The following is a 20,910-nucleotide window of genomic DNA, read 5'->3' as shown; positions in this document are numbered from 1 at the left end:
TAATATTCGTGCTAACGAGTCGTGCTATATACATATTAATGTAGATTTGAATCGTATTATCATATCAAAAATTCCTGCCTTAATCATGTAGTACAATTTTTAATTTTGATGAAGTGTTCATGCCTTTTTGGGGAGAGAGAGAGTGTGTGTGTGCGCGTGCGCACTGTGAACTCATTAAACATCCATTAGCAATATTATTCCATATACGCACATTGAAATCCAATAATACAAGCATATGCTTTGTGTAGTTTCCCACTAAAAATAAATGTACGCATACAATTTCCACAAGACGAGGAGGTAAACCTTTTCCTACCACCTCTGGTTCATTTCCATGTCTCACTAAAATTAATTTCATACATACAAAACAATTTGTATAAGAATACCATCAAACCTAGTAAATCCTCTCTGCAGTAGATACAGGATGCAGGAAAACGACAATAACAGTTATATTATCTTTGCTTCCACGTTCAGCAGCCTCGGTTGCCAATCTCTTTGAGCACATCCCAGGCTCTTTCACTGTGTCCTTTATTATGCAAACAATCTCTGCGTTGCTCATAACATCCCAGAGCCAACGCTAGCCATAACCTGACAGTCGAACACATATTGTTACTCTCTCTATAAAAATGTGATATGCTAACAAGTCACAACCAACCGTCATAAATAGAGCAAAATTGTGAAAATGATCTGATTACAAATGAAACATACATCATAAGCATTTGAATTAAATAAGAATTATTGGGAAAAGCATAAAGGTCGCAAAATTATCTAGGGTTTTACTTCCCACCCCCCTTTTCAGCCACTGTAATTTTTTTCAAAAGATCATTTTTTAGAGATCACCAAACTAAAGAATATAACTCCAAGTTCAGAAATATGAGAAGCATGTGAAAAGAGGTGTTAACGGTTGATATTGGTAATATGACAAGAAGGTTGAATATGAAGAGATAATAAAAATAGAAAAGAGAGAAGAAAGAACACAAAAAGTTAATGTGGTTCAGTCAATCTTGGCCTACGTCCACACATATAAAGCCCAATGGGCTACATCTTTTATTCACACTACTTAATCCTCTTGATTACATGGTACACCATATATATAAAGTGGGAGATACAATCAAATCCCTTCAGTTATGGATCTTCATATATTATGATATCTTTAACACTATAATGTTATCTCAAACTTAACCAGTCCCAAATATACTAGAGATGTTATCTCCCTAATACTAGGTATGGACTGTCTCACTTTACATGTAGTTCTATGGAAGTTCAATCGTCAGAACACTTTCTTATTCTAGGCTTACTCCACACCCTCCCTGTTTTGTCTTATTTCAATGCTTTGAAACCATGAGGTGTGAATGGGGAGGAAAGAGATAGGGCAAGGTCGCTAGAATTTTTTTATTTTTAGAACCGAAAAACCAAGGCATAAACCATAATCGTTCAAATTGTGGTATACGATCTCTTTTGAATAAGTTTGATCTGAGTGCCTACCTGTGCTATGCACTAACAAACGAAAAGCATAATACAAATTAGAATAATTACAAGTCTGCCAAGATAATTTTTTTTTTTTTTTTTTTGACAACTCAACATCTGGCCCACTAGACCAACTACTCCGGAAGACCAATCCCACCATCCACTAGTGGGGGGTCGGGGCAAAGTCCCATATGAACTGGTCCCAAGAAATTGTTTGCACTTAGAAGATTTTGAAGGGAGCACACCCTAGGCCCAGGTCTTGACCACTAGGCCAACCCCTTGGGGTTAGTCTGCCAAGGTACTTGTATTATATTTTAACTGTAAACATAACAAAAGAATAAGGGTTGAATTCAAGAAGCCTCAAAATGCTTCAAGTGAAAGAGAAATTAGACCTATGGTTTAGTTTTGATTTTGTCTATGATGCTTTTGTTGGTTGTGTTTTACAGTGATATATGTTTGATATTTCACAATACAAAATTAGTGAGTGGCTAGCAAATGATAAACTCGTACTTTGAATTGTCAATATCCTTTGGTGTTAGCTATTGGATAGCTTAATGAAATATGAGAATGTAACATGATTTTGTCATTAGTATTTGATGAATAATTCATTACAAAAGGAGTACAAGTATTTTAAAAGTTTTACATTTTTCCTGCTGTAATAATTGAGATTAAAAAGCTCCAAAATAAGTCTTTGATATTTGTTTTGTGATTAAATGTTCATTATCTAAATTATTTTGGCGTTAGAAAGTGTTTTGGATGAGTTTGAGAAGCTTAACACGTGAAACTTTTTAAAACATTGAAGGTCTTGAGTCGACCTCAAATAAATGAGTCGACCCTAACCTCCAGTTGTCGTGCAGAAAAAAGGATTAGTCAACTCCTTGACAAAATAAATCGAATCCCTTAAGAAAAGTTCTGAGAGCTTCAGATTTCACCTAGATTCAAAATAAGTTGACTCCTTCGTCACGAAATTTAAATTCTAAAATATGCAACAGCTACTTTGTTTCAACTGCTAGAGACGCATTTACTGCACTGGAATGACCAAAATGAGATGAAGGGCAATAAAAAGAAGATTTTTACATGTCTACAAACATGGGATGAAGGATTAAATGTAATACCCATCAAGATCTTTCAAGTTTTGAGCTTCAACTTCCATATTCTTTTGCATTTGAGCTTTGTTGTTTAAATTCAACTCCTTAAAAGTCTATTGTTCTAAAACCTTGTGTTACTTCTTTTCCACATCATTCGTAAAAGTGTTTTTAAACTATTAGGATTAATGGAGTGTTTGTGGGAAACACTTGGAGAAAATCTTGTTCTGTAAGGCTACAGATTTCAAACTTCAATAATATATCTCAGGATTATTCTATTGTCTTGCTAATAACATTTCCAAGTATGGGACCTCCTAAATTGGGGGCCTACAAATTTCAAATTGCAAGAACATGAATTGTGCTATGATCATCCAGGCACTACAGAAAATTGTGTTTGGTAATGGCATACAGAACAAATGCTTTTAAGGTGCTTAAAGCAGATGCAACTGCAGTTATTTAAAATTTCTGATTTCCCTGGAAACTGTACATAAAAGTCTATTTAGAAGCCACAAATTCATTTATTAGTTTCTCGTAGCACACAAATAATAAACCCCAGATAACAGAAGATTATCAGATCAAAGGACCTTACCAAGTATTCATCTTCTACAAACAGTATGGTCTCAGTTATCTCAGGTTCTGCAGTCACAGCAGGCTTCAGATCATCGTCACCAATAGACCGCGCGTAACCTGTAAAAAATATGTGATTAATAAACTTCAAATTCAACTACAAATTATTGATTATTGCTTTCACATCATGTTGAATACTGGAAGCACGGGCAAAGGGTGGGGCCGGGCAGGGACCATGTGTTCTTGTTTACCCACCCTCTTCTTGTTTCTTTATTTTTTAAATCTAGTTTACAGAAACCTCATTAAATAGAAACCAACCTTTTATTTCTAATTCATTATTTAGAATTTAAAAAATAAAAAAAATAAAATATCAGTTATTAGCTCAGTGCTATCTCTTAATACCCAAAAAGATAAGGTGCAAGGTTCAGGCCCTCACAAGACATGAAGGAAAAATAAAAATAAAGGAATATATAACTTTAACAAATTAAAGAAAAAATGTTTGCGTAGGTGTGCTTTGTTGGTGGACATGCTAGCAAGTTTGGTTGAGAATTATGAATCTTCCTATACACAACCTATTGTTGTATTTAATTTTAGCTACACCACACAAAGAACCAAAATCAATGTTTTAGGGTAAATTATATTAACATATATACATACATACATACATATATATACACATATGTAGGTTTAGAGAAAAGAAAGAGTTAGGGAATGAGTCAGACTTCATTCCCTTTTATATTGATAATTCTGATCAATTACAGGCATAATTCGAGCAACTAAAAAAGGAATAAATAAGAATACAATTCATTATTTCCTATTCTACCAATTTCCTATTCTAACAACATATATATTTTTAGGGTAAATTACAGTAAACCCCCCTCAACTATGACCCATTGTCAAGTTAAAAATCAATGTTTAAAATTCAACACTCAACCCGCTTATAGTTTTGTTTTGTAACTCTAAACCTCTTATGTCATCACACCGGTAGTCATTTGGCATAAATGTATCATACTGTAATTAAAAATTTATGACTAAAAAAGCCTTATTATATATACATACATTGTATATATATACACAACCAGCAACTCTACATGGCTAGAAATGCCAAGCCATAACCAGAAACTTCCATGGCTAATACCAACTAGAGAACCCTTATTAGCCAAGCCATTATGATTTGATAAAAAGGTTTCACAGCAAAAGAATTGAGGGTTTTGATGGTGACACGTTGATTAGGTGGGGGGATTTTAGTGGACATATGTTGAATTAATATAGGGCTTTTAGTGTTGAGGGGTTTCAATGTGTATTGGGGTGTTTGATCAGTGGGAGGGAGGCTGTGGGTAAGGGGTTTCAGCTTGGTGGGAATCGAAAGGAGAGGTGGTGAGTGGTGGGGGAAATAAGGTGGTGGTGTAGAGATGGGAGGAGGGAGGAACAATGAAGGAGATGCCATTGGTTAAAGAAAGAAAAAAAAGGAGTTGGTGTAGGCTGGAAGAGGAGTTGCATGTGGCGAGTGAGATGAAGAGAGGTGGGCCATTGTCTTCAACCACCGTTGTCGCCATTGCCATTGCCGTAAGCTGTTGTAGCCACTGCCAACCCCTCATCTCTCTCTCTCTTCAATGAGTTCAAAACCCCAAGCCCTTAAACAACACCCCTATCTCCATTGCCACCCCCAAACTTCAGTCCCTTTGTTGATCATTAGGTCCTGCAAAAATATGGGATTGTTGTGGTGATTCACAGTGGCTGACTTTACTCCCTTTGTCAAATGAATTTGTTGTGTTTGTTAATCGGAATTGTGGAGACACTATGGAATTAAGGGTTTGGGATTGAATTGATTTGATTAGGGTTTGGAAGAAATTAGGTAGTGGTTGAAGAAGATAATGGTAGTCTGATAGCAATACAATTGAAGGGGGTAAAAGGGTAACTTAATAATTTCTGTTAACAGTGTTAATGACTTTTGCAATTCATATACTTCAAGGGGGGTAAGTGTTGCCTTTAAAACATTAAGGGGGCAACTCAAAAATAGGTCATAGTTGAGGGGGGTTTAATGTAATTTACCCTATTTTTTATTGTACTGTTGTGAGCTAATTGTAAAGTGTAATGTATATACCTGAAAGTTGTACCTGTACTATTTCTTTTGTGTAATGTAAGGGGATTTGAGTAGGGAGGAAAGAGAGTTTGGTGTGTGCTACTTTTATACACTAGGATTATAAACACACATATTAAGCAAGTCTTGTTATTGAAATCTAAATCATTTGCTTTGCTATTCGTTTCCATTTTTGTTGTTGAACCCTTGAACACTTAATTAGGCTTTAAAACATACATCAATCACCCTACTCTTTTGAATCAGTCCACATCCAATATGAACTTACAATAGAAGATCTCACTATATTAACTTAATAATCTTAACTAGCCTTAAACCCTTAACCATCATGCCCTAGATTTCTAATCTGAAATTGGGGTGTGACAACCTGCCACTGATTTGCCCCAAAAATCCTAACCTCAAGGAGCAACCACTCCTATTCACCAGTCTCTAGACCTCCAAAAGCCTATGCGCCCTCTGAGAGGTTGAGACTGCCCAAAAGACCTCTCTTCAGGAATTAAGAAGCTTCTTTTGAGCCAACAAAGGAACTTCAAATCCCAACATCAGGGATCTTTGCAGAGATCTACCCTTTTTCGCGACCCACATCTTCTTGCGATCAACCCCGTCAACAACCACATCGAATGCTTTCAACCCAACTTGCATAATGTTCCTCTTCATGGTGACAACTGATGAACCCTCCATACAACTACCAGCCGATGCAGGACACAAGGAGCCTCCTCGCTACGCTCAGAAGTTGGAGAAGGATGCAAGGACCAACTCCTTACCTTTTATATTTTCTCTCATGTTTTAGTGATCATAAGTATTTTTGGTAATCATAATGCTCAAGATATCCCTAGATACGGGTTGTAGTGGTGGTCCATGTGTCTTAACACTTGGTGCAAAAAGAATTTGACGAAACAAATAAGTTTATATTATATACTTCCTCACAATAGACAACCCTATTAGAAGACAATAGTCTACACATTTTTCTAGAATATCGTTAAGCAAAGGATAAGAAGAAAACCTGGAGAGCAGCAGGCCCAACCTTCCACGTGTCAACTTGCCATTTGACCTGTCCCCCTTCACTGATAATACGTTCTCTCTCCTCAGGACAACTTGCAACATGATCCTACAGCGTCAAGTTGAATTAGTTGGAGAACAATTTAACCCACTTGGGTAAGCAAAGGAGACAATTTTTAATAAAATAAGTTAAAAAAGGTCCATGTTTTATTCTAATAGAATGTTTCAACTACACAATCATTTAGTTGATAAATCAAGTCCGATCTCACCTTACTTAGAGCATAAGCACTGCCAGCTCGGCATAGCATTGCCCTGCAATCGCCAGCATTAGCAACAAAACGCTTGTTTCTGACTATAAGAGCCACAATGGCTGTGCAACCAGGATGCCAGTCTTTCTGAATAACTCCCTTAGATTTACGATGGGAATCCAATTCATTCCTGAATGCAACATCTGTCTTGACAAATGCTTCTAGTAATGCATTGGACGGACTGCATTGTTATCAAATACAAAATAAAAATATGTACTTCTTATGAAATAGATTCATATATAGATTATAGAATGTAAAGAGCCCACAAGAATAATAGAATGGAAGAAACCTTTTTATGGAACCAAGACTTTGCAAAAATCCTGGTAGAGCTCGAGCAGAAAACTCAGCAGCTGCTGCACCTGCATTTGATCTTGCCATTTTTATTGTAATCTAGAGCAACTAATGCACGAAACATAGGCTATGTTTGGAAACAACCAAAAAGAATTATAAAAAAAAAAGAAAAAACAAAGGAATTCTTCAAGAATTTAAACATTTATTTCTAAAAACTAATTTCCAAAATAATTCCATTTTGTAATAGTTGGGCTTTGTAATGCTCATTATGTCATTCTGGTTTCATTAAGAAACACTTCAAGTGATGCCCAAGCTATTGTTTATTAATTAATATTGTGATCACCCACATGAGCTTTAGTTCTCATTAAAATCCACTGTTGCTTGAGTTTGGTACCAAATACACCAATAGGATGAAAATAAGTAGCTCTTAATTTATGACGCACCTCGATGACCATCAAAGATTCCAAACACATGGATATCCTTCTCACCGCACATATGGGGCATAAGAAAGTGAGTGTCCACCATTGTCTCCCTTCTCACACAAGTACTGAAGGATCCCCAAGACAGCACTGGATGGTATGCTGAAGGATCAGTAAAAGGATCAGGCCAAATTCTGACACCAGAATCAGCTGCGAGACAAGATCTCTTTGACAGGTTTTCACCCTCAGTAAACCAGTTAATACTTTTTTGATAAGCAAGAAGGCTCGGGATGCCCTCATCACCAAGAGGGATTGAAGGTTCAACAAGTGCCTTTTCCTTTTTGTCTTCCTCTACTCTCTTTCTGCATTCCAAGATGGGATCAAGTTCCAGAATAATATCATCAAAAGAAGGCCTATTTTGGGGATTTGCATCCCAACATCTCTGTATCAAGGACGGGAAACCTGTTGGTGCAGACGAGCAGTGACCAGCAAGAGCAGGTCGCAATCCTTCAGACACCACAGCTGCTGTAAGTTGCTGTTCAGTATAGTTCATTTCCAGCACAGTGTGGGCCTGCAAGCAGATCACATGATGCACCGATGAGGCACAACCATGTTAAAAAGCATAGTTGACGGGTCAAATGATTAGGGGGCATTCAATCAGATTAAGATGTAAGATATTATCTGTGAAGAATTGGACGTCCAGAAGAAACTTAACTTCAACAGAAACCTTTTTTTTTTAATACAATTTTTAGAATATGAAAATTATATGGGAAACCTGAACCCTGATAAGCAGTTATATGCATGAACATATGTGTGCTCATAAACTGAATGACAAGAAAAATGAGGAATGGTATGAGAAGTAATCTAGAAAGCAGGAAGAGGAATCCCACTAGATGTTAAATGAGATTGAACAACACAGAGTAGCTGAAAATGAGAGAGCTTAGCGTGGTGGTCAAACTACATGACCTTCAACACAGAGTGGCAGGAAATATACCCCGAGTCCCAGAAAATGAGTTCATGCCACGCTTGCCTGAAACTGCTGTGGTTAAACTGCAGGATTCAAGTGTTCCACTTGTCTTAATCACCATGGTGGCCAAACTACATGTCCTTCAACTCTGCGATAGAAACACTGTGCCATTCGTCCAATAGCCAAGTCAAAGAGGCAGGACTTATATATGCTGAAGTATTCAACATAGCACCTCGGAAGATTTTGTGGTTTGGTGGCTAGAGACTAAAGTGTTGATCACTATGACACCCCCGTGAGTGCCACTTAAGCCAGCCTTACTGAGAGAGAGATACCACACCATTGGACCTTTTGTGTGGATGCTCAGGGATCAAGGCAAATCCTAAGGGATTGATACACAGCCACACGTTGTGGCATATCCTAATGGAATCCAGAAATATCTAGGAAATTTGTTATGGGTCTTGTGACCCCCCTCTTATAAATAGGAGTTAGCACCCCTTACATCACCTCTTATAAAATAAATTCTTCTACATGTCATTGCAAATGATAATGATCTATCAAATCCCAAGTTCTAGGACAAGGTAGGACTGTAAGAGATATAAGCTACCAAGATAACAAAGCAAAAGACTCGGTCTATACATACTATCTAGCATTGAAATGTTATCCCCTAACAATATAAAGTACATGCATACCCTTCTTGTTATTACATTGCCACGAAATTTGTTAGATAAAGTGAATTAAGGCATTCATGAATGATCAAGATGACCAATCATTCTATTTGCTTTTTGACAAGTACGACATGAAAATAGTCAGCCCAAGAAAATAGTGTTTAATCCATTATTAGACACTCTAAGAAGTATGGACATGGACAAGAGACACGATAGAGATATGACATGGACACGCTAGCACAACAAATTTCAAAAAATGCAAGATGCAACACGTGAAGGACACCTGCAAAATAAATAGTTTTATATATTTATTATATGTCATGTATATTAATACTTTAATTAATACAAAACCAAACGAAACCAAACCAAGCCAAGCCTTAAGTCTCATCAAATAGGGTCAGCTACATGAATCCTTCTTCTCCACTCGAGTCTATCAAAAGCCATTTGGTTAGTCAAATTAAGGAAATTCATATCTCTATTTACTATACTAGCCCACGTCAATCTAGGTTTTCCCTTTCCCCTAACACTTCCCTCTACCGTCACTATATCGCATGTTTTCACTGCTGCCTCTATTAGTCTCCATTGTATATGACCAAACCATCTTAATCTATTCTCTCTCAGCTTATCTTCTATCGGTATAAACTCCTACCCACTCACGAATATACTCATTCCTAACTCTGTCTTTTCTAGTCTTGCCACACATCTACCTTGGCATGCTCATTTCATCAACACTTATCTTATCTATATGTTGTTTCTTAGTTACATTCCATCCCATACAATATCGCTATTCTAGTAGTCATTCTATAGAACTTTCCTTTTAATCTAGTGGGTACTCGTTTATCACACAGTACCCCATACGCATTCCTCCACTTAAGCCACCCTGTCTTAATTGTATGAACCACATCTTCTCCAACTTCCCTAGTTGTTGTGATAATCGATCATAAATAATAAAAATGTTCACTCTTAGGTAGTTCTTGGTTCTCAATCTTCACTTCTCCTCTATGTCCATTGTTACTATTACTAAAATTATACTCCATGTACTCTGTCTTATTTCTGCTTATCCTAAATTCTTTAGATTCAAATGCTTCTCTCCAAGTCTTCAACTTAGTGTTAACTCCTTTACTCTCATCCACTAACACGATATCATCTGCAAAAAAATATATACCATGGCACATCATCTTGAATATTTCTCGTCAACTCATCCATGACTAAAGCAAAAAGATAAGGATTTAAGGTTGATCCTTGGTATAACCTCACAGTAATTGGAAATTCACTTGTCTCTCCAGCCGACAATCTAATAGTGGTCACCACACCTTTATACATATCCCTAATCACATCAATATAACATTTTGTCACTCTTTTCTGCTCTAACACCCACTAGATTATATCCCGAGGGACTCTATTATATGCTTTTTCAAGATCAAAAAACATATAAATGTCTTTTTTCTTTGCTTTACACTTTTCTATTACTCTCCTTGAAAAATAGATCACTTCCATTATTGACCTACCGAGCATAAATCCAAATTAATTATCTGACATCTCTTTTATATCTCGCAATCAACGTTCCATTACTCTCTCCCACACTTTCATTATATGACACATTAGCTTGATTCCTCTATAGTTGTTACAATTCTAGACATCTCTTTTATTCTTATAGATTGGCACTAAAATACTCTTCCACCACTCCATTTTCCTAATCAACAAAATTTTGTTAAATAACCTATTCAACCAAGCAGCCCTCTTCTTACCCAAACATTTTCAAGCTTCAACATGGATATCATTGGGTCCTAAAGCCTTATTCAATTTCATCTTCTTAAGTGCAATCTCCACTTCAAAGGTCCTAAAGCCTTAGTTTTGATATTCCTTATTACTGGCTACTTCCATTTTGACCTTCCTCCACGTTCTTCATTTAACAACTTCTCAAAATAGCTCTTCCACCTCTTCTTAATCTCTTCATCCTTTATCAACACCTTAGAGTCCTCACTTTTGATGCACTTAACCTGATTAAAATCTCTTATTTTCCTCTCTTATCTTAGTAAGTTTGTATATTCTATTCTCTCCCTCCTTACTATCTAGTCTAGTGTATAGGTCATCATAGGTTTTTAACTTAGTCTCTCTCACTACTTTTTTAACCTCCTGATTAGCCAACTTGCAACTCTTAAGATTTTCTTCAATTCTATCCTTTTGCCACTTTTAAAGCACTCTTTTTTCATCTTTACTACTGCTTGAACCTCATCTCTCCACCACAAAGTTTCCATAGAGTTGGATCTCTTTCCTTTCGACTCTCCAAGGACTTCCCTTGAGATTCTCCTCATACAATTGGCCATTGAGTTCCACATAATGTTGGCATCTTCTTCCAAGTCCCAATTACCTTCTTCATCCATTCTATTCTTAAATATTTCTAGTTTATCCCCTTTTAGGCCCCACCATTTCGTCCTACAGCGCCCAATATTCTTCCTAGCTTGGTGTTTCCCTTTAAAGCATAAATCTGGTACCAAAAATCCTATGTTGACACGTTAGGCTCTCTGTAGGAATCAACTTACAGTTGCTGCATTTTAAGTGGTCCACTTTTCTTACTAGAAAGTAATCTATTTGGCTCCTAATTGACGCACTCTTAAAGGCTCTCTTCTTATACATAGTATTGGCTACCACTAGGTCAGAAGCCAACGCAAAATCTAAAATATTCTCTCCAGTCTTATCATATCACCAAAACCATACCACCATACACCCTCTCATAACCTAATTTATCTATTCCTGCATGGGTATTGAAATATTCACCTATAACAAGGTTCTCTCATACGGGTATTTTCTGTAACACCTCATCCATTTGGTCCCAAAAATCTCTTAGTCTGATCATCTAATCCAACTTAGAGGGCGTAAGCACTAATAACGTTTACTATATTTTGTCCAATAACTAATTTAACTAACAAAATCCTATCACCTTTCTTAAGTGTACACACGTGTCCCCCGATTGTCCAAAATGTGTCCGGATCTAAAAAACTACTGACATATTTGGACATGCATCTAACATGAAGAAATGTCCAACATGTATCATTGGATCTGTCATCAACTTCTCAAGAATGTTAACTGACAAGGTACTAGCTACTAAAGACTGCAATTTCTGCCAGCAATTTGTAGAGCAAACTCAATAAACCTTTTGGAGCTACCAGAGGCTACAAGCACGGGTGCAGGCTATTTATTTCAGTATCAAAGCATGGTTCTACGATCACTAACTTGTCATCAACATATAGCATTTCAAAAAACTTCTTGTCCGTCTCATAACACATCATCAGGTACAAAGGATAAAACAACATTTTGATTTGCTATAATTCAAAGTGGCAGAGAGCATAGAAAAATCATTAATTTAATGTCAAACTCTTACTTTATTGTCGCACTGAAACTATATACATCTGACTTTTCATTATGTATCTCCTTTCTCAATATTTCAGGTGCCATATAAATGAGTGTGCCGACCATATTCTTTTTATGGAAACCACCAGTTGGCTTTCCAGATGATCTCCAGTTCTCCAAAGAAACTCGTTTAAGATCTTTCTTATATTCTGCTAAACCAAAGTCTGCCAGATGTGGACGAAGGTTTTCATCAAGCTTCCAAAAAAAAAAAAAAATAGAGGAAGCAGCAACATGTTATTCAACCACTTCAATAGGAAACACAAAATCTTACCCACAAAAAGATCAGAAACAAAACAAATCAGAAAATGGTGATGGCGTTTACAAGAATATTTGTTGGTTTTACATCCCTGTGTACAATCCCAAGTTTATGTAGATGTTGCAGAGCTTTAGCTGTAAAATAGGAAACATGATCATTATAACTTTAGTATAAACCTTATCATACGTTCATAAAACAGAGAATCAAAACAAAGGAACAGACATACAGCAATAAGCTTATCCAATGCCAGTAATCAGCAATCAATCTTTTCCTATGGGACCACATTACATCAAACCCCTCTTGTCGGGGAAAACCCATCTCGAGTTTGAAGAGATGTTTACGTTTCAAAAAAAATTGCTCCGAAGTTTCTCCTTCCTATGTACTCGGATTTAGCTTAGTTTGGTACTTTGGTTAGAAAAAATTTCAAGTGATATAACTCAAATGGAGAACTTTACTACATTCAGCCCAAACTCCCAAACAAGTAAACTGGTTTCTCATAGGAATTCCATCAAAACACATGTGGTACCAAGCAAAGAGTAAACAAATTAAGTGATTGGACACGGATGAAATCCTCATCATCATCATCATCAGCAGCAGTAGTAGCAGAGAAGAAAGAGAGAAGGCAACATCAGTGACAGAGGAAAGATCCAACAACAGTTAGGCAGAAGACAAAACAACAGCTACAGCAGAGAACAGACAGATCAGCAGTAGCAGGAGTAAGGAAGTAGATAATAGATTCAAAGAAGAAGCAGAGAATAGAAGCAACATCAGTGAAGAAGAAGAAAAAGAAAGCAACAGAGGAGAGGAAGAAGAAACCAGCTGGGAAGATGAAGAAGAAGAAAGCAGTAAAGAAGAGGAAGAAGAAGCGAAGCTAAGCTATGCAGAGAAGGAGAAAGAACCAGGGAAGATGTAGAAAAGAGAAGAATATGCAGAGAGAGAGAGACAAAGGAAGCAGAAGATGTTGAGAGAAAGAAACAGAGAAGAAGAAGCGAGAGCTGAAACCAAAACAAATTTGGAATTTCTAAATTAATGGGACGAGTAATTTGAAGAGGTTCAGTAGTTACCATTAAATCCATAAAGTAATTCCAAGAATTTTCAGCTGAAACTTAAAGAGGTATCTAATTAGGACGTCTACCTAAGATGCTAAGTAGCAATACCAAATTTTAAAATTGGCGAGGTTTTTTTCCTTTTGGATGATGAAGAACCTCTCCAAGACAGGGTCTAGATGCCAGCAAGAGCTGAACCCAAAACATCTGAGTTTATATCTTATCCAAGAGTTCACTCCTTTGACTACTAGGCTATCCATGCAGGTTAAATTGGTGAGATGTTGGAAATAATTTAGAAAAATTAATATTATTTGCATTATTTATTCATAAATGTTTTAAAAATTGAAATCATATTCCACGTTAGCTATTCCCATGTTTTACAGAAATTCAAGGATATATATCAAAATTTTTGAAGAGCATTATGTCCATCGTGACATAAATACTTCATTACCATCACTCATATGTTTAGACATTCTTATAAATCTTGTGCAACATGCTAAAACTTACCAATAAGTTAATCTCTTTATTTTATTTTGGTCAATGGTCAATAACCTAATCTAAGTTTGGGTTCCCTTCTCTAGATGCATCAGGAATAATCTATTCAAAATTGACAAAAAACACTACTAATTCCTATATGTTTGAAAAAAATAATACTTAAGAACACAACATGGTAGTAGATTGCACATCCTTAATCATTGACACCGTATGTTTTATGGAATGTGTGTAAAATCTAAGCCAATGCTATCAAAAGCGTGCTTAGGCACGCACCTAGGAACAAAGTGCAGTAAAGTGCACCTGAGGGATGGCAAAATTCCTCGGCCCAATTGTATTTGTGCCAGGGTAGGGTAAACTACAGCGGTAGGTAGGTCAAAACTGTTAGGTTTATAGCAAAGTATAAAATTGTATCACTAAACTAATTGAGTTTAAAAGCAAGAATTCACACTCAAAACCCGATCCATTGCCATCCCTGAGGTGAGATGACATTAACGAAGCGCATCCGAGGCGTGCGCCTATTTCAATTGCTCCTAATTTGTTAAAGACATGATATCAACCCTTCAATCAAATGAAGTCCATTGTAATTTCATTTGTTCCTATAAAAGCCTCCCAAATAAATAGAAAACTCCAACCTTAATCAACAAATTAAAGTTACATACAAAGCATTTACATTTTGACTTTCATATCATTTTTTTTTTTATTACCTTTTTTCCCTCTAGACGGTGACAATCGTCAAATAGTAATTTGCAGCCTTAAGTGTTTATCTATGAAGCATGGGTGCGGGTGCGGGTACGATACGGGTACACCGATACGGCAAATTCTTTAAAAAGTAGGGTACTAGTACGGCTAGGCGCATCAATTTTACGTCAATTTTTTTTTAATTTTTTTAAAAATTTATAGCTAAACATCCAACCTACAAATCAAAATTTCAATATCAAAACTAAAAAGAGAACAACTTGTCTAAAAGGTTATACAATTATTTTTTTTTCTTTTTTGATTGTCTAAAACAGGATACAAAAGAGAGCAAAACCATGACTCATAGGTAAAGAGTGTAGGAAATAAATTATTTGATATTTTCAAAATTGAAAGAATAATAATAAAGGCTGCAATAAATTCTAGCATCTTAGGGAAAAAAAAAAAAAAAAAAATCATTTTGCCGTACTGGTGTCGTACCCATGCCGTACCCACAACGTACCCAAATGTATTTGCTGTACTCGGCATGTATTCGGCGTACCCGGTACGCGTACTGCCGTACTAGTACTCGTACCCGCACCCGGTAAGATTTTTGGAGTACCGTACTTCATAGGTGTTTATTGTTTAATGGCTAAATTTTTATAATTGTTACTATTATTTTTTTTGATAAATATTATTATTATCATTATTATTATTATTATTATTATTATTATTATTGCTAGGGTTGTTGGAGTTTTGCTCCTAACACAAATCTATGATTTAAGTTACAATTTTACTCCTTCAATTGTATCTAAACAAAAACTAGGGCTAAAATTTTTGTTTTCGTCCAGAATTGAAAAGATGCTTTGAAAACAATTTAGGTTTAATAGAAGACTCTGTCTAAAGGATTTACTACATTTCTTTATTTATTATTTTTCCAAAAAAGACTAAATGTCCAAGAATTCCGAAAATTCATCATTTGTAATAATTGTGACAGAGCACGAGTAGTACCATTAGCAACACTCAGTAAAAAGAGACTTCAAGCAAGAAAACCACCAATGGAAAGATTCACTATATAACTTTACAGTAGTTAGGAAACTAAACCTGAAATCTACACCACATCACTAACATGTCATCAATGTGAACTAAGCACCTATAAGAATCATCTCAAGTATTTCATATTACCTAAACTAATCATAACAGGTAATAAAACACTATGAGTCCACGAGTGTCATGTTCAGCCTAATCTATACTACTTATTTACCCTTAATAAGAGGAATTTTGCACATAATATCACAAAGAAAATACAAAGAATTTCAATGACGAGTAAGGAATTAAGGTTTACTTCACAAAATTAAAACAAACTCAAATGAAGCCAAGATCATCAAAGACATACCTAACTAGACTGAGATGGTGAGCACTTGATCAAAAGTTGGATTCCACTCTTCCACGTGTAGTTTCTCGCCAAATTTAGGGACTCTTTGAAGAAAAACATGTAATTTGGAAGCTTTGCATGTGCTGCAACCAATGTGGCAATTCTTGGATGAGCTAACTTGCTTCATCATCACATCATATAACCAAATTGTCAAAAAAGAATCCCGCATATCATATGTAGACGTTCAAATAAACAAACCAAATACACATACATAAACATCTACACACATAAATTCATATATAAGCACATATTTTATACTATTATTAGAAGGTAACACCTTAATTGATGTCCCTGACAGATTTTTAGTATGCCTGAATTACCCCGTGCTCAAAACATCTTTGGATTCTATTTTGATTTGCACAGAATGATAAAATGGTAAAACTACCTAAAACCACCTCAACATCCTTTTCCAGAACCAATATCCCTCTCCTCCCCCAAATGCATGGCCAGCCCCAACCTTGAGGCAAGACCACCAAGGGCCTCCAAATTTTAACAAAATTTAGGGGCCCCTAATTAATTTTAACTCTTATAGCATTAGTAGGCTCAAAAATAAGGATTCAGTACAACTAATCTAAGTTCACAATCTAAACTAAAGGGTCCTTATAGATTATGCAAGCTTAATTAGTAAAATTTTGCATTAAAAAATGTGAGAAAAGTAATATTTAACTGATACACTGTTGTAGTTGGTTCAATTTTTATTTGGTATTATTTAACTGATACCTTTTTGTAAACTGAATTTGGTTAAATTATAAAACTAACAAGACAATATTCTTATCATTTTGAGCTCTTGTAATGATTTTTCCAATCAGGTCTTAATTTGTGTAAGTAAATTTTAGTAATTATATCTGCAAGCTAAATTTGTGTGGGTAATAGCAAATTTAAATATATATATATACATCAAATGTAAATACTTACTATTTTACATGCAATTTTTTTAATGATTATATATAAAAGGCTCCAATTTCAAGAGTCCGCTTAGGGCTCCAACAACTCAGGGCAGGCCTTGATCATCGCACTATAGTCGGTTACTTACATAGTGAGACACACACACACATGTATATACACACAAAAAGGGGATTTGCTAATTTGGAATTCACGTAAGGCAGAGATAGAAAATGAGAAAAGGTGGAGAATATTTGTGTGCTAAATAGGACAAAATGAGCTAATGTATATATGGAGAGAGCGAGAGAGAGAGAGTAGAAATGACCATAGCATTTGCAATTCCTTGTGGAATTTATCAATGTGATCAGAGGTAGACAAAATGGGTTTTTTCACAGCAACCTTGTTTCCATCCAAAACAGCTTCATAAACCACACTTCTGCTCCTGAAACAGAATGAATACACACCAATTCAGTTTCACATTCACAACAACAAAGCCAATGTGAGAGCAAAGCCAAAGAGGGGTACAAATTAAGGGCCACAAATTAAGCTCTCTTTGAATTGCAATTGAGAAACAAAAAAACAAATACACACATATATTTATTGATTGACACCTCGAGCAATTGGGTTTAAGAGAGAGTAGGAAGAAGGTGGGAGATGCAGAGGAATTGAGTCGCTCCAGCAGCAACCCCGAATGCATGTGTTTGGCTCCACAATCTCCACCCCCATATCTCTCTCTCTCTCTCTCTCTCTCGCCTCTCACCCATGTATATATTTATATGTTTATGTATATGTAGAAGAGGGTGGAAAAACGAAGCTTCGGGTTGGGGCTGGGATGGAGAGGATGAAGATAGATTATTTTGCTAGGTCGGTTAAAAAGTTGAATTTTTATTTATTTTATTAAAATTGTACGAGCACGAAATAATTTGTCTCGTATAATTCTGTTGATGAAGTTTGCACTCCTTCAAACGTCGTCGTCTTATCACCTGAAAATACAAACGTGATTTAGCTGGTGGGTGTGTGCCGGAAACCCTTCCAATGCCTAAGTCAGCAAATAGACTATAGATAAAAAGCTCTGTGTATTTGAGAATAAGAATTCTGATACCTGTACGTAGGTCCTATCATGAGCTTTTATAGATTCCACCTGGCACAATCTTAGTAGGACTCCAGCTCTCCTTATACGAGTCCTCCTAATAATCACACTCCCAAGGATAATCCCTATCCTGATAACATCCTACTCACTACCAACCAAGTGAGACGGCTCTAACCTCCTACCTTGGCTCGGTAGTACACTCAATCGAGCTAGCCTGCCCCTGCTCTACATTGGATAGAACCAAGATGGTATTCGACTAAGATAACCTTCAGTCCAGTATGCTACAAATATACCCCGGTCCGAGTTGCTGTTTACATTTAGCCAATCTGCTCCAGTCCTTGGATTGATAGCTGTACACCACAAGACCGAGCTATAAAAGCTCTTAGCTCGGCCGCAAGCGCCCTTACGAATTGTGGAGTCTACTTAGCTAGGCCCAATACTTAAACCAAATGGACCTAGCTCGGCTCGGTTTATGCATATAAATTATCCTCTCAACTGGCCCTTAGTTCCATCTGCGAAGCATGATTGAGATTATTACCTTCAAACCGTGCTAAGATATTAGCCAAAGTGAAGTACTTCGGCTAGCCGAGCTACAAAACCCACTCGGTTTTCCCGTCTTTGACGTAGTACAGCCCGCTTTTCGACGCTGCTGACACCACGCCCTTACTGGGATACGTGGCTCCCCTTGATTGCCTCTACTGCTGTGACAGCCGTCAATCATAACTTCCAAAATTTGAATAGTCCCGCCTTTTTACTTCCATTTTGCACTTATTCCCTTAGTCTTCAAACGTCCATTGTTATTGTTCATCTGCTCTCTGGAAAACCTCTCACATTTTTGACTCCAAATCCTTATCTTCTACTGCCAAGTCCTAATCCAAGTCGCAGGGGCTCGTTTGATTGAATTCTGCTTTCACGCCCTTAATCTGTAAGTTCCTCATGCCATTTTCTCTGTTTTAACTGATACGCCTTTGTTTATTTTCTTAAAGAATAGCAATTAATCTCCCATATATGTGTGTTATATGCAATAGAGCCTTGAGCAAATACCATAAACCCAAAAAACCTCACGCTCAAACCTAAAGACACACTCAACTGGATTTTGAATCAGTTTCGAACATGATTTTTGATCCAAAATTGTGCTGTGACCGAACTATGAACTTGTTTGCGACCCTTGGGATAGTACTCGACTAAACTAGAAATGTATAGAACACCAACCGTGCTATAAACCTTGAGTCGGCCTTGTTTCACGGCCGAATTAGAAATGGTCTGTAACTCAACTGTAACCAAGCTAGGCTGATATTACTTTGCCTATTTACTTAGCGCGGTCCAGTTATCTGGGCATAACACTTTTATTTCCACTTTGCAAACATGACTAGGTTGACCAGGCACACCCTTGCACTTTCCCCCTGGGCGAGTTTGCTCAGCCGAGCCATCCAAAGTCACACCAGGGCCGAGCTAGGCAGCCGTGTTCATAACAATTTTTAAACCAATGGGCAAATACCGATTTTTGGTGGACTTGCTTGTGCCATGGTTGAATTTCGAAGCGACTACCATATTCCGGACGACGTCCACCTTTCCTGAGTCGAGCTAGACACCACCCCTTGGGGCAAATCAGGTTTTGTTCCCTTTACCGTGATATCCATCGTAGAGGGGGAACTTTGGCTCTCAGTCCAACCACTCATTTGCGAATTCCTTAGGCCAACTAGACGTGCCCCACCTAATTATCCACCAATTCTTCATAAACGGAATGGCTGAGCTAAATTCCTCAGGCTTTAGCCTGGCAATGCCCCAAACACCTCAGGAGGGTCCAAGGTAAGTTGTGGAGACTTACGGAACTAGCACGGGACTCTGGATTTGAAAACTAAATCAAAAAATGCACTTTTTTCACACTTAAGCTTGAAAATAAGCCGTCGGGGCCAAAACCGTGTAACAGTCACGAGAACGCCCGGGGAACACGTCAAAGATCCCGGGAGGACACGAGACTCCCGGTTTGAAAACTAAGTCCGAAACGGCATTTTTCTCACACCTAAGCCTGAAAATAGTCCATCGCAGGCCAAAATCGTGTGACAGTCAAGAGAAGGTCCGGGGAACACCTCAAACACCTAGGGAGGGACCAACGTGAGTTGTGGAAACTTACGGAACTCGCATGGGACTCCCGGTTGGAAAACTAAGTGAAAAAATGCACTTCCTAAACACTTAAGTTTGAAAATAGGCCATCCGGGGCAAACAAATCCCGTAACAGTCTCGAGAAGGCCCGTGGAAGACCAACAATTCCGGGGAACACTTCCTTAAGTTTTGAAAACTTACGGAACTAGCGCGGGACTTCCGATTTGAAAACTAAGTCGGAAAAGTTACTTTTTTCACACTTAAGCTAGAAAATAGGCCTCGGCGGGCCGAATCGTGTAACAATCACGAGAAGGCCTGGGAAACACCTCGAACAGCTCAGGAGGGACCAATTTGAGTTGTGAAAACTTAATGAACAGGCACGGGACTGTCGATTTGAAAACTAGGTCGGAAAATACACTTTTCTAACACTTAAGCTTGGAAGTAGGCCATCGGGGGGCCAAAATCATGTAACAGTCGCAAGAAGGGCCGGGAACACCTCAAACACCTCAGGAGTGACCAACTCGAGTTGTGAAAACATGCGGAACTGCCACGGGACTCCCGGTTTGAAAACGAAGTTGGAAAGAGACACTTTTGTCACGAGAAGGACCAGGGGGGGCCAAAACCGTGTCATTGTCACGAGAAGGACCAGGAAATGCG

The 20,910-nt window shown here is 37.3% G+C and overlaps 1 non-coding gene across 1 annotated transcript in view; it reads right to left on the bottom strand.

Annotated features, from left to right (window-relative positions):
* Positions 1-212: 212 nt before the first annotated feature.
* Positions 213-20,910, bottom strand: part of LOC114319951 (protein kinase and PP2C-like domain-containing protein) — a 71,744-nt gene continuing 51,046 nt past the window's right edge. The window contains exons 4-14 of the transcript XR_014340137.1: positions 17,386-17,502; positions 16,140-16,299; positions 12,597-12,664; positions 12,246-12,469; positions 10,138-10,190; positions 7,256-7,802; positions 6,811-6,880; positions 6,483-6,702; positions 6,218-6,322; positions 3,139-3,236; positions 213-585 (exon numbers count right to left, since the gene is read on the bottom strand). This is a non-coding gene — a transcript (protein kinase and PP2C-like domain-containing protein). The remainder of the gene's footprint in view (positions 586-3,138; positions 3,237-6,217; positions 6,323-6,482; positions 6,703-6,810; positions 6,881-7,255; positions 7,803-10,137; positions 10,191-12,245; positions 12,470-12,596; positions 12,665-16,139; positions 16,300-17,385; positions 17,503-20,910) is intronic.

This window comes from Camellia sinensis, chromosome 9 (assembly GCF_055761805.1).
Source record: "Camellia sinensis isolate YWXY chromosome 9, ASM5576180v1, whole genome shotgun sequence".
Taxonomy (NCBI): Eukaryota; Viridiplantae; Streptophyta; class Magnoliopsida; order Ericales; family Theaceae; genus Camellia; species Camellia sinensis.
This window is presented reverse-complemented; position numbering and strand designations above follow the sequence as displayed.